This window comes from Aristolochia californica, unplaced genomic scaffold (assembly GCF_029961685.1).
Source record: "Aristolochia californica isolate CCGP_79_NKW_82.1479 unplaced genomic scaffold, dmAriCali1.0.hap1 SCAF_12, whole genome shotgun sequence".
Classification (NCBI taxonomy): domain Eukaryota; kingdom Viridiplantae; phylum Streptophyta; class Magnoliopsida; order Piperales; family Aristolochiaceae; genus Aristolochia; species Aristolochia californica.
The window spans coordinates 12,671,179-12,685,299 of record NW_027181793.1 but is presented as its reverse complement, the minus strand read 5'-3'; positions in this window follow the sequence as shown (position 1 = coordinate 12,685,299).

Here is a 14,121-nt window from a genome sequence, read left to right as displayed (position 1 = left end):
CATGCCGTAAACAAAAAAAGGTAAATATATCACAACAAAATGTAAACTTTAGAGTTTATGTTTGGAAAAAAATTAAAAGAGTAACAAATGTAAGTAATGAAAATTTATTCACACACCACAATTGAACACAAAATTTTTGTTATCCAAGTTTGGAAAATTCCACTAGTTCAACCCTAATCGCTTGAAATTTTACAAGAAAGAGAATTCTTCTACACGTGCTTTAAAAATGGATATGCATGCTTGAAACTTGTTCAAGATGAAAATGACCTATGGATCCAAAGCTTTTAATGAGAATAACAAACACTCATTAAATTCTGAAGTGAACGTGCGACGGGAAATTTACCCGAGTCAAACAAGCCATTATTTTGCCCGTTTGCAAAAAGCTGACCTAATAATCATAGATGATTGTAATGTGATTTATCATGAGTAACGGGCTATATTTTTGTAAGAAATGACATACGGATTGGGAGTCAACAGTCTGTTAAAAATACCCTGCCTCCCCGTTTTCCCGACGATTGCAAAACCTGAGATATAAAAACTAAAAAGATCTTACAAACCCAAAAAATTACAAACACTGTTTGGAATTATCTTTCCCTACATTTATGCATTGTGCATCTCCATTTTAGATGTACACTTTTTTATTAAATCAAAACTTTTTGTTTTCGCTCTCCCATCATCCCGTCACCCAAAAAAGGCAAATAGATCACGACATAATGAAAATTTTAGAGTTTACGTGTGAAAAAAAATTAAAACAATAACAAATGTAAGTATAGAAAATTTTTTCACACACCACAAATGAACACAAAAGTTTTGTTTTCCTAGTTTGGGAAATTTCACTAGTTCAACCTTGCATGGAATTTTACAAGAAAGAGATTTCTTCTACACGTGTTTTAAAAATGGATATGCATGCTTGAAACATGTTAAAGATGCAAATGACCTGTGGATCCAAAGTTTTTAAAGCGAATAACAAACACTCATTAAATTCTCAATGAACGTGCGGTGGGATATTTACCAGAATCAAACTAGCCATTATTTTGCTCGTTTGCAAAAAGCTTACCTAACAATCGTAGATGATTGTAAAGTGATTTATCATCCGTAACGGGCAATATTTTTGTAAGAAATGACTTACGGATTGGGAGTCAACAGTCAGTTAAAAACACCCCGCCTCCCCCTTTTCCTGATGATTGCAAAACCTGAGATATAAAAACTAAAAATAGCTTAAATTCCCAAAAAATTATAGACACTCTTTTGAATTATCTCTCTCAACATTTGTGCACTGTGAGTCTTCATTTTAAATGTACATTTTTTTCTTAAATCAAAACTTTGAGTTTTCTCTCTCCCTTCATCCCGTAAACAATAAAAGGCAAATAGATCACAACAAAATGAAAATTTTTGAGTTTATGTATGGAAAAAGTTTAAAACAATAACAAATGTAAGTAAAGAAAATTTATTCATACACAAAAAATTTTAAAAAAAAATTTTTGCTATCCAAGTTTGGAAAAATCGACTAGTTCAACCTTAATAGCTTGGAATTTTACAAGAAAGAGATTTCTTCTACACCTGTTTTAAAAATGGATGTGCAAGCTTGACACATGTTAAAGATGCAAATGACCTATGGATCCAAAGCTTTTAAAGAGAATAACATACGCTCATTAAATTCTCTAGTGAACGTGCGGTGGTATATTTACCCGAGTCAAACAAGCCATTATTTTGCCCGTTTGAAAAAAGCTGACCTAACAATCATAGATGATTGTAAAGTGATTTTTCATTCGTATCGGGCTATATTATTGTAAGAAATGACTTACGGATTGGGAGTCAACACTCAATTAAAAATCCCCCTCCTCCCCCTTTTCCCGACGATTGCAAAAACTTGTGACCTAAAAACAGAAAAGAGCTCACAATCCTTAAAAATCACAGACACTCTTCGGAATTATATCTCTCTACATTTTGGAATTGTGCATCTCCATTTTAGATGTACACTTTTTTATTAAATCAAAACTTTGAGTTTTCGTTCTCCCTTCATGCCGTAAACAAAAAAAGGTAAATAGATCACAACAAAATGTAAATTTTAGAGTTTAAGTATGGAAAAAAATTAAAACATTAACAAATGTAACTAATGAAAAATTATTCACACACCACAATTGAACACAAAATTTTTGTTATCCAAGTTTGGGAAATTCCACTAGTTCAACCCTAATAGCTTGAAATTTTACAAGAAAGAGAATTCTTCTACACGTGTTTTAAAAATGGATATGAAAGCTTGAAACATGTTAATGATGCAAATGACCTATGGATCCAAAGCTTTTAAAGAGAATAACATACGCTCATTAAATTCTCCAGTGAACGTGCGGTGGGATATTTACCCGAGTCAAACAAGACATTATTTTACCCGTTTGAAAAAAGCTGACCTAACAATCATAGATGATTCTAAAGTGATTTTTCATTCGTAACCGGCTATATTATTGTAAGAAATGACTTACGGATTGGGAGTCAACACTCAATTAAAAATCCCCCGCTTCCCCCTTTTCCCGACGATTGCAAAACCTGAGATGTAAAAACTAAAAAAAGTATAAATTCCCTAAAAATTACAAACACTCTTTGGAATTATCTCTCTCTACATTTGTGCACTGTTCGTCTCCTTTTTAAATGTACACTTTTTTCTTAAATCAAAACTTTGAGTTTTCTCTCTCCCTTCTTCCCGTAAAAATAAAAGGCAAATAGATCACAGGAAAATGAAAATTTTTGAGTTTATGTATGGAAAAAATTTTAAAAACATAACAAATGTAAGTAAAGAAAATATATTCACACACCAAAAATTAACACAAAACTTTGTTTATCCAAGTTTGGGATATTCCACTAGTTCAACCCTAATAGCTTGGAATTTTACAAGAAAGAGATTTCTTCTACACGTGTTTTAAAAATGGATATGCAAGCTTGAAACATGTTAAAGATGCAAATGACCTATGGATCCAAAGCTTTTAAAGAGAATAACATACGCTCATTAAATTCTCTAGTGAACGCGCGGCGGGATATTTACCCGAGTGAAACAAGCCATTATTTTACCCGTTTGCAAAAAGCTGACCTAACAATCATAGATCATTGTAAAGTGATTTTTCATTCGTAACGGGCTATATTATTGTAAGAAATGAGTTATGGATTGGGAGTCAACACTCTATTAAAAATCCCCCGCTTCCCCCTTTTCCCGACGATTGTAAAGCCTGAGAACTAAAAACTGAAAAGAGCTTACAATCCTTAAAAATCATAGACACTCTTTGGAATTATACCTCTCTACATTTGTGCATTGTGCATCTCCATTTTAGATGTACACTTTTTTATTAAATCATAACTGTGAGTTTTCGTTCTCCCTTAATGCCGTAACCAAAAAAAAGGTAAAAAGATCACAACAAAATGTAAATTTTAGAGTTTATGTACGAAAAAAAATTAAAACATTAACAAATTTAAGTAATAAAAATTTAATCACACACCACAATTGAACAAAAAAATTTTGTTATCCAAGTTTGGGAAATTCCACTATATCAACCCTAATAGCTTAAAATTTTACAAGAAAGAGAATTCTTCTACACGTGTTTTGAAAATGTATACGCAAGCTTGAAACATGTTAAAGATGCAAATGACCTATGGATCCAAAGCTTTTAAAGAGAATAACTTATGCTCATTAAATTCCCTAGTGAACGTGCGGTGGGATATTTACCTAAGTGAAACATGTCATTATTTTGCCCGTTTGCAAAAAACTGACCTAACATTCATAGATGATTGTAAAGTGATTTTTCATTCGTAATGGGCTATATTATTGTAAGAAATGACTTACGGAGTGGGAGTCAATACTCAATTAAAAATCCCCCGCTTCCCCCTTTTCCCGATGATTGTAAAGCCTGAGAACTAAAAACTGAAAAGAACTCACAATCCTTAAAAATCACAGACACTCTTTGGAATTATATCTCTCTACATTTGTGCATTGTGCATCTCCATTTTAGATGTACATTTTTTTATTAAATCATAACTGTGAGTTTTCGTCCTCCCTTCATGCCGTAAACAAAAAAAGGTAAATAGATCACAACAAAATGTAAATTTTAGAGTTTATGTATGGAAAAAAATTAAAACATTAACAAATGTATGTAATGCAAATTTATTCACACACCACAATTGAACACAAAATTTTTGTTATCCAAGTTTGGAAAATTCCACTAGTTCAACCCTAATCGCTTGAAATTTTACAAGAAAGAGAATTCTTCTACACCTGCTTTAAAAATGGATATGCATGCTTGAAACTTGTTAAAGATGAAAATGACCTCTGGATCCAAAGCTTTTAATGAGAATAACAAACACTCATTAAATTCTGAAGTGTACGTGCGACGGGAAATTTACCCGAGTCAAACAAGCTATTATTTTGCCCGTTTGCAAAAAGTTGACCTAATAATCATAGATGATTGTAATGTGATTTATCATGAGTAACGGGCTATATTTTTGTAAGAAATGACATACGGATTGGGAGTCAACAGTCTGTTAAAAATACCCTGCCTCCCCGTTTTCCCGATGATTGCAAAACCTGAGATATAAAAACTAAAAAGATCTTACAAACCCAAAAAATTACAAACACTCTTTGGAATTATCTTTCCCTACATTTATGCATTGTGCATCTCCATTTTAGATGTACACTTTTTTCTTAAATCAAAACATTTAGTTTTCGCTCTCCCTTCATCCCGTCACCCAAAAAAGGCAAATAGATCACAACAAAATGGAAATTTTAGAGTTTATGTGTGAAAAAAAATTAAAACAATAACAAATGTAAGTATAGAAAGTTTTTTCACACACCACAAATGAACACAAAAGTTTTGTTTTCCAAGTTTGGGAAATTTCACTAGTTCAACCCTAATTGCATGAAATTTTACGAGAAAGAGATTTCTTCTACACGTGTTTTAAAAATGGATATGCATGCTTGAAACATGTTAAACATGCAAATCACCTGTGGATCCAAAGCTTTTAAAGAAAATAACAAACGCTCATTAAATTCTCAATGAACATGCGGTGGGATATTTACCAGAATCAAACTAGCAATTATTTTGCCCGTTTACAAAAGGCTTACCTAACAATCATAGATGATTGTGAAGTGATTTATCATCCGTAACGGGCTATATTTTTGTAAGAAATGACTTACGGATTGGGAGTCAATACTCAGTTAAAAACACCCCACCTCCCCCTTTTCCCGACGATTGCAAAACCTGAGATATAAAAACTAAAAAGAGCTTAAATTCCCTAAAAATTACAGACACTCTTTGCAATTATCTCTCTCTACAATTGTGCACTGTGAGTCTCCATTTTAAATATACACTTTTTTCTTAAATCAAAACTTTGAGTTTTCTCTCTCCCTTCATCCCGTAAACAAAAAAAGGCAAATAGATCACAGCAAAATGAAAATTTTTGAGTTTATGTATGGAAAAAATTTAAAACAATAACAAATGTAAGTAAAAAAAATTTATTCACACACCAAAAATTAACACAAAATTTTTGTTATCCAAGTTCGGGAAAATCCACTAGTTCAACCCTAATAGCTTGGAATTTTACAAGAAAGAGATTTCTTCTACACGTGTTTTAAAAATGGATGTGCAAGATTGAAGCATGTTAAAGATGCAAATGACCTATGGATCCAAAGCTTTTAAATGGAATAACATACGCTCATTAAATTCTCTAGTGAACGTGCGGTGGGATATTTACCCGAGTCAAACAAGCCATTATTTTGCCCGTTTGAAAAAAGCTGACCTAACAATCATAGATGATTGTAAAGTGATTTTTCATTCGTAATGGGCTATATTATTGTAAGAAATGACTAACGGATTGGGAGTCAACACTCAATTAAAAATCCTTCTCCTCCCCCTTTTCCCGACGATTGCAAAAACCTGAGAACTAAAAACAGAAAAGAGCTCGCAATCATTAAAAATCACAGACACTCTTTGGAATTATATATCTCTACATTTGGGCATTGTGCATCTCCATTTTAGATGTACAATTTTTTATTAAATCAAAACTTTGAGTTGTCGTTCTCCCTTCATGTCGTAAACAAAAAAAGGTAAATAGATCACAACAAAATGTAAATTTTAGAGTTTATGTACGGAAAAAAATTAAAATATTAACAAATGTAATTAATGAAAATTTATTCACACACCTTGTTATCCAAGTTTGGGAAATTCCACTAGTTCAACCCTAATAGCTTGAAATTTTACAAGAAAGAGAATTCATCTACACGTGTTTTAAAAATGGATATGCAAGCTTGAAACATGTTAAAGATGCAAATGACCTATGGATCCAAAGCTTTTATAGAGAATAACATACGCTCATTCAATTCTCTAGTGAACGTGCGGTGGGATATTTACCCGAGTCAAACAAGCCATTATTTTGCCCGTTTGAAAAAAGCTGACCTAACAATCATAGTTGATTCTAAAGTGATTTTTCATTCGTAACAGGCTATATTATAGTAAGAAATGACATAGGGATTGGGAGTCAACACTCAATTAAAAATCCCCCGCCGCCCCCATTTCCCGACGATTGCAAAACCTAAGAACTAAAAACTGAAAATAGCTCACAATCCTTAAAAATCATAGACACTCTTTGAAATTATATCTCTCCACATTTGGGCATTGTGCATCTCCATTTTAGATCTATACTTTTTTATTAAATCAAAACTTTGAGTTTTCGTTCTCCCTTCATGCTGTAAACAAAAAAAGGTAAATAGATCACAACAAAATGTAAATTTTAGAGTTTATGTATGGAAAAAAATTAAAAAATTAACAAATGTATGTAATGCAAATTTATTCACACACCACAATTGAACACAAAATCTTTGTTATCCAAGTTTGGAAAATTCCACTAGTTCAACCCTAATCGCTTGAAATTTTACAAGAAAGAGAATTCTTCTACACCTGCTTTAAAAATGGATATGCATGCTTGAAACTTGTTAAAGATGAAAATGACCTATGGATCCAAAGCTTTTAATGAGAATAACAAACACTCGTTAAATTCTGAAGTGAACGTGCGGCGGGATATTTACCCGAGTCAAACAGGCCATTATTTTGCCAGTTTTCAAAAAGCTGACCTAACAATCATAGATGATTGTAATGTGATTTATCATGAGTAACGGGCTATATTTTTGTAACAAATGACATACGGATTGGGAGTCAACAGTCAGTTAAAAATACCCCGCCTCCCCGTTTTCTCGACGATTGCAAAACCTGAAATATAAAAACTAAAAAGATCTTACAAACCCTAAAAATTACAAACACTCTTTGGAATTATCTCTCCCTACATTTGTGCATTGTGCATCTCCATTTTAGATGTACACTTTTTTCTTAAAACAAAACTTTGAGTTTTCGCTCTCCCTTCTTCCCATAAACAAAAAAAAGGCAAATTAGATCACAACAAAGTGAAAATTTTAGAGTTTATGTGTGAAAAAAAATTAAAACAATAACAAATGTAAGTATAGAAAATTTATTCACACACCACAAATGAACACAAAAGTTTTGTTTTCCATGTTTGGGAAGTTCCACTAGTTCAACCCTAATTGCATGGAATTTTACAAGAAAGAGATTTGTTCTACACGTGTTTTAAAAATGGATATGCATGCTTGAAACATGTTAAAGATGCAAATGACCTATGGATCTAAACCTTTTAAAGAGAATAACAAATGCTCATTAAATTCTCAATGAACATGCGGTGGGATATTTACCAGAATCAAACTAGCCATTATTTTGCCCGTTTACAAAAAGCTTACCTAACAATCATAGATGATTGTATAGTGATTTATCATACGTAACGGGCTATATTTTTGTAAGAAATGACTTACGGATTGGGAGTCAACACTCAGTTAAAAATACCCCGCCACCCCCTTTTCCCGACGATTGTAAAACCTGAGATATAAAAACTAAAAAGAGCTTAAATTCCCTAAAAATTATAGACACTCTTTTGAATTATCTCTCTCTACATTTGTGCACTGTGTCTCCATTTTAAATGTACACTTTTTTCTTAAATCAAAACTTTGAGTTTTCTCTCTCCCTTCACCCCGTAAACAAAAAAAGGCAAATAGATCACAGCAAAATGAACATTTTTGAGTTTATGTATGGAAAAAATTTAAAACAATAACAAATGTAAGTAAAAAAAATTTATTCACACACCAAAAATTAACACAAAAATTTTGTTATCCAAGTTTGGGAAATTCCACTAGTTCAACCCTAATAGCTTGGAATTTTACAAGAAACAGATTTTTTCTACACATGTTTTAAAAATGGATGTGCAAGCTTGAAACATGTTAAAGATGCAAATGATCTATGGATCCAAAGATTTTAAAGAGAATAACATACGCTCATTAAATTCTCTAGTGAACGTGTGGTGGGATATTTACCCGAGTGAAACAAGCCATTATTTTGCCCGTTTGAAAAAAGATGACCTAACAATCATAGATGATTGTAAAGTGATTTTTCATTCGTAACGGGCTATATTATTGTAAGAAATGACTTACGGCTTGGGAGTCAACACTCAATTAAAAACCCCCCACCTCCCCCTTTTCCCGACGATTGCAAAACCTCAGAAGTAAAAACTTAAAAGAGCTCACAATCCTTAAAAATCACAGACACTCTTTGGAATTATATCTCTCTACATTTGGGCATTGTGCATCTCCATTTTAGATGTACTTTTTTTTTATTAAATCAAAACTTTGAGTTTTCGTTCTCCCATCATGCCGTAAACAAAAAAGGTAAATATATCACAACAAAATATAAAATTTAGAGTTTACGTATGGAAAAAAAATTAAAACATTAACAAATGTAAGTAATGAAAATTTATTCACACACCACAATTGACCAAAAAATTTTTGTTATCCAAGTTTGGGAAATTCCACTAGTTCAACCATAATAGCTTAAAATTTTACAAGAGAGATAATTCTTCTACACGTGTTTTTAAAATGGATATGCATGCTTGAAACATGTTAAAGATGCAAATGACCTATGGATCCAAAGCTTTTAATGAGAATAACGAACACGCATTAAATTCTGAAGTGAACGTGCGGCGGGATATTTACCCGAGTCAAACAAGCCATTATTTGCCCGTTTGCAAACAGCTGACCTAAAAGTCATAGATGATTGCAATGTGACTTATCATGAGTAACTGGCTCTATTTTGGTATGAAATGACATACGGATTGGGAGTCAACAGTCAATTAAAAATACCCCGCGTCCCCGTTTTCCCAACGATTGCAAATCCTGAGATATAAAAACTAAAAAGATCTTACAAACCCTAAAAATTACAAACAATCTTTGGAATTATCTCCCCCTACATTTGTGCATTGTGCATCTCCATTTTAGATGTACACTTTGTTCTTAAATCAAAACTTTGAATTTTCGCTCTCCCTTCGTCCCGTAAACCAAAAAAGGCAAATAGATCACAACAAAATGAAAATTTTAGAGTTTATGTGTGAAAAAAATTTAAAACAACAACAAATGTAAGTATAGAAAATTTATTCACACACCACAAATGAACACAAATGTTTTCTTTTCCAAATTTGGGAAATTGCACTAGTTCAACCCTAATTGCATGGAATTTTACAAGAAAGAGATTTCTTTTACACGTGTTTTAAAAATGGATATGCATGCTTGAAACATGTTAAAGATGGAAATGACCTATGGATCCAAAGATTTTAAAGAGAATAACAAACGCTCATTAAATTCTCAATGAACGTGCGGTGGGATATTTACCAGAATCAAACTAGCCATTATTTTGGCCATTTACAAAAAGCTTAACTACCAATCATAGATGATTGTAAAGTGATTTATCATCAGTAACGGGCTATATTTTTGTAAGAAATAACTTACAGATTGGGAGTCAATACTCAGTTAAAAGCACCCCGCCTCCCCCTTTTCCCGACGATTGCAAAACCTGAGATATAAAAACTAAAAAGAGCTTAAATTCCCTAAAAATTACAGACACTCTTTGCAATTATCTCTCTCTACAATTGTGCACTGTGAGTCTCCATTTTAAATATACACTTTTTTCTTAAATCAAAACATTGAGTTTTCTCTCTCCCTTCATCCCGTAAACAAAAAAAGGCAAATAGATCACAGAAAAATGAAAATTTTTGAGTTTATGTATGGAAAAAATTTAAAACAATAACAAATGTAAGTAAAAAAAATTTATTCACACACCAAAAATTAACACAAAATTTTTGTTATCCAAGTTCCGGAAAATCCACTAGTTCAACCCTAATAGCTTGGAATTTTACAAGAAAGAGATTTCTTCTACACGTGTTTTGAAAATAGATGTGCAAGCTTGAAGCATGTTAAAGATGCAAATGACCTATGGATCCAAAGCTTTTAAATGGAATAACATACGCTCATTAAATTCTCTAGTGAACGTGCGGTGGGATATTTACCCGAGTCAAACAAGCCATTATTTTGCCCGTTTGAAAAAAGCTGACCTAACAATCATAGATGATTGTAAAGTGATTTTTCATTCGTAATGGGCTATATTATTCTAAGAAATGACTTACGGATTGGGAGTCAACACTCAATTAAAAATCCTTTTCCTCCCCCTTTTCCCGACGATTGGAAAAACATGAGAAATAAAAACAGAAAAGAGCTCACAATCCTTAAAAATCACAGACACTCTTTGGAATTATATATCTCGACATTTGGGCATTGTGCATCTCCATTTTAGATGTACACTTTTTTATTAAATCAAAACTTTGAGTTGTCGTTCTCCCTTCATGCCGTAAACAAAAAAAGGTAAATAGATCACAACAAAATGTAAATAATAGTGTTTATGTATGGAAAAAAATTAAAAAATTAACAAATGTAATTAATAAAAATTTATTCACACACCACAATTGAACACAAAATTTTTGTTATCCAAGTTTGGGAAATTCCACAAGTTCAACCCTAATAGCTTGAGATTTTACAAGAAAGAGAATTCATCTCACGTGTTTTAAAAATGGATATCCAAGCTTGAAACATGTTAAAGATGCAAATGACCTATGGATCAAAAGCTTTTATAGAGAATAACATACGCTCATTAAATTCTCTAATGAACGTGCGGTGGGATATTTACCCGAGTCAAACAAGCCATTATTTTGCCCGTTTGAAAAAAGCTGACCTAACAATCATAGATGATTCTAAAGTGATTTTTCATTCGTAACAGGCTATATTATTGTAAGAAATGACATAGGGATTGGGAGTCAACACTCAATTAAAAATCCCCCGCCGCCCCCATTTCCCGACGATTGCAAAACCTAAGAACTAAAAACTGAAAATAGCTCACAATCCTTAAAAATCATAGACACTCTTTGAAATTATATCTCTCCACATTTGGGCATTGTGCATCTCCATTTTAGATCTATACTTTTTTATTAAATCAAAACTTTGAGTTTTCGTTCTCCCTTCATGCTGTAAGCAAAAAAAGGTAAATAGATCACAACAAAATGTAAATTTTAGAGTTTATGTATGGAAAAAAATTAAAACATTAACAAATGTAATTAATGAAAATTTATTCACACACCACAATTGAACACAAAATTTTTGTTATCCAAGTTTGGGAAATTCCACTAGTTCAACCCTAATAGCTTAAAATTTTACAAGAGAGATAATTCTTCTACACATGTTTTTAAAATGGATATGCATGCTTGAAACATGTTAAAGATGCAAATGACCTACGGATCCAAAGCTTTTAATGAGAATAACGAACACGCATTAAATTCTGAAGTGAACGTGCGGCGGGATATTTACCCGAGTCAAACAAGCCATTATTTGCCCGTTTGCAAACAGCTGACCTAAAAGTCATAGATGATTGCAATGTGACTTATCATGAGTAACTGGCTCTATTTTGGTATGAAATGACATACGGATTGGGAGTCAACAGTCAATTAAAAATACCCCGCGTCCCCGTTTTCCCAACGATTGCAAATCCTGAGATATAAAAACTAAAAAGATCTTACAAACCCTAAAAATTAAAAACACTCTTTGGAATTATCTCTCCCTACATTTGTGCATTGTGCATCTCCATTTTAGATGTACACTTTTTTCTTAAAACAAAACTTTGAGTTTTCGCTCTCCCTTCTTCCCGTAAACAAAAAAAAGGCAAATTAGATCACAACAAAGTGAAAATTTTAGAGTTTATGTGTGAAAAATAATTAAAACAATAACAAATGTAAGTATAGAAAATTTATTCACACACCACAAATGAACACAAAAGTTTTGTTTTCCAAGTTTGGGAAGTTCCACTAGTTCAACCCTAATTGCATGGAATTTTACAAGAAAGAGATTTGTTCTACACGTGTTTTAAAAATGGATATGCATGCTTGAAACATGTTAAAGATGCAAATGACCTATGGATCCAAACCTTTTAAAGAGAATAACAAACGCTCATTAAATTCTCAATGAACATGCGGTGGGATATTTACCAGAATCAAACTAGCCATTATTTTGCCCGTTTACAAAAAGCTTACCTAACAATCATAGATGATTGTATAGTGATTTATCATCCGTAACGGGCTATATTTTTGTAAGAAATGACTTACGGATTGGGAGTCAACGCACAGTTAAAAATACCCCGCCACCCCCTTTTCCCGACGATTGCAAAACCTGAGATATAAAAACTTAAAAGAGCTTAAATTCCCTAAAAATTATAGACACTCTTTGGAATTATCTCTCTCTACATTTGTGCACTGTGTGTCTCCATTTTAAATGTACATTTTTTTCTTAAATCAAAACTTTGAGTTTTCTCTCTCCCTTCACCCCGTAAACAAAAAAAGGCAAATAGATCACAGCAAAATGAAAATTTTTGAGTTTATGTATGGAAAAAATTTAAAACAATAACAAATGTAAGTTAAAAAAATTATTCACAGACCAAAAATTAACACAAAAATTTTGTTATCCAAGTTTGGGAAATTCCACTAGTTCAACCCTAATAGCTTGGAATTTTACAAGAAACAGATTTTTTCTACACATGTTTTAAAAATGGATGTGCAAGCTTTAAACATGTTAAAGATGCAAATGACCTATGGATCCAAAGCTTTTAAAGAGAATAACATACGCTCATTAAATTCTCTAGTGAACGTGTGGTGGGATATTTACCCGAGTCAAACAAGCCATTATTTTGCCCGTTTGAAAAAAGATGACCTAACAATCATAGATGATTGTAAAGTGATTTTTCATTCGTAACGGGCTATATTATTGTAAGAAATGACTTACGGCTTGGGAGTCAACACTCAATTAAAAACCCCCCACCTCCCCCTTTTTCCGGCGATTGCAAAACCTCAGAACTAAAAACTGAAAAGAGCTCACAATCCTTAAAAATCACAGACACTCTTTGGAATTATATCTCTCTACATTTGGGCATTGTGCATCTCCATTTTAGATGTACATTTTTTTATTAAATCAAAACTTTGAGTTTTCGTTCTCCCATCCTGTCGTAAACAAAAAAGGTAAATAGATCACAACAAAATGTAAAATTTAGAGTTTACGCATGGGAAAAAGATTAAAACATTAACAAATGTAAGTAATGAAAATTTATTCACACACCACAATTGAACACAAAATTTTTGTTATCCAAGTTTGGGAAATTCCACTAGTTCAACCCTAATAGCTTGAAATTTTACAAGAGAGATAATTCTTCTACACGTGTTTTAAAAATGGATATGCATGCTTGAAACATGTTAAAGATGCAAATGACCTATGGATCCAAAGCATTTAATGAGAATAACAAACACGCATTAAATTCTGAAGTGAACGTGCGGCGGAATATTTACCCGAGTCAAACAAGCCATTATTTGCCCGTTTGCAAACAGCTGACCTAAAAGTCATAGATGATTGCAATGTGACTTATCATGAGTAACTGGCTCTATTTTGGTATGAAATGACATACGGATTGGGAGTCAACAGTCAATTAAAAATACCCCGCGTCCCCGTTTTCCCAACGATTGCAAATCCTGAGATATAAAAACTAAAAAGATCTTACAAACCCTAAAAATTACAAACAATCTTTGGAATTATCTCCCCCTACATTTGTGCATTGTGCATCTCCATTTTAGATGTACACTTTGTTCTTAAATCAAAACTTTGAATTTTCG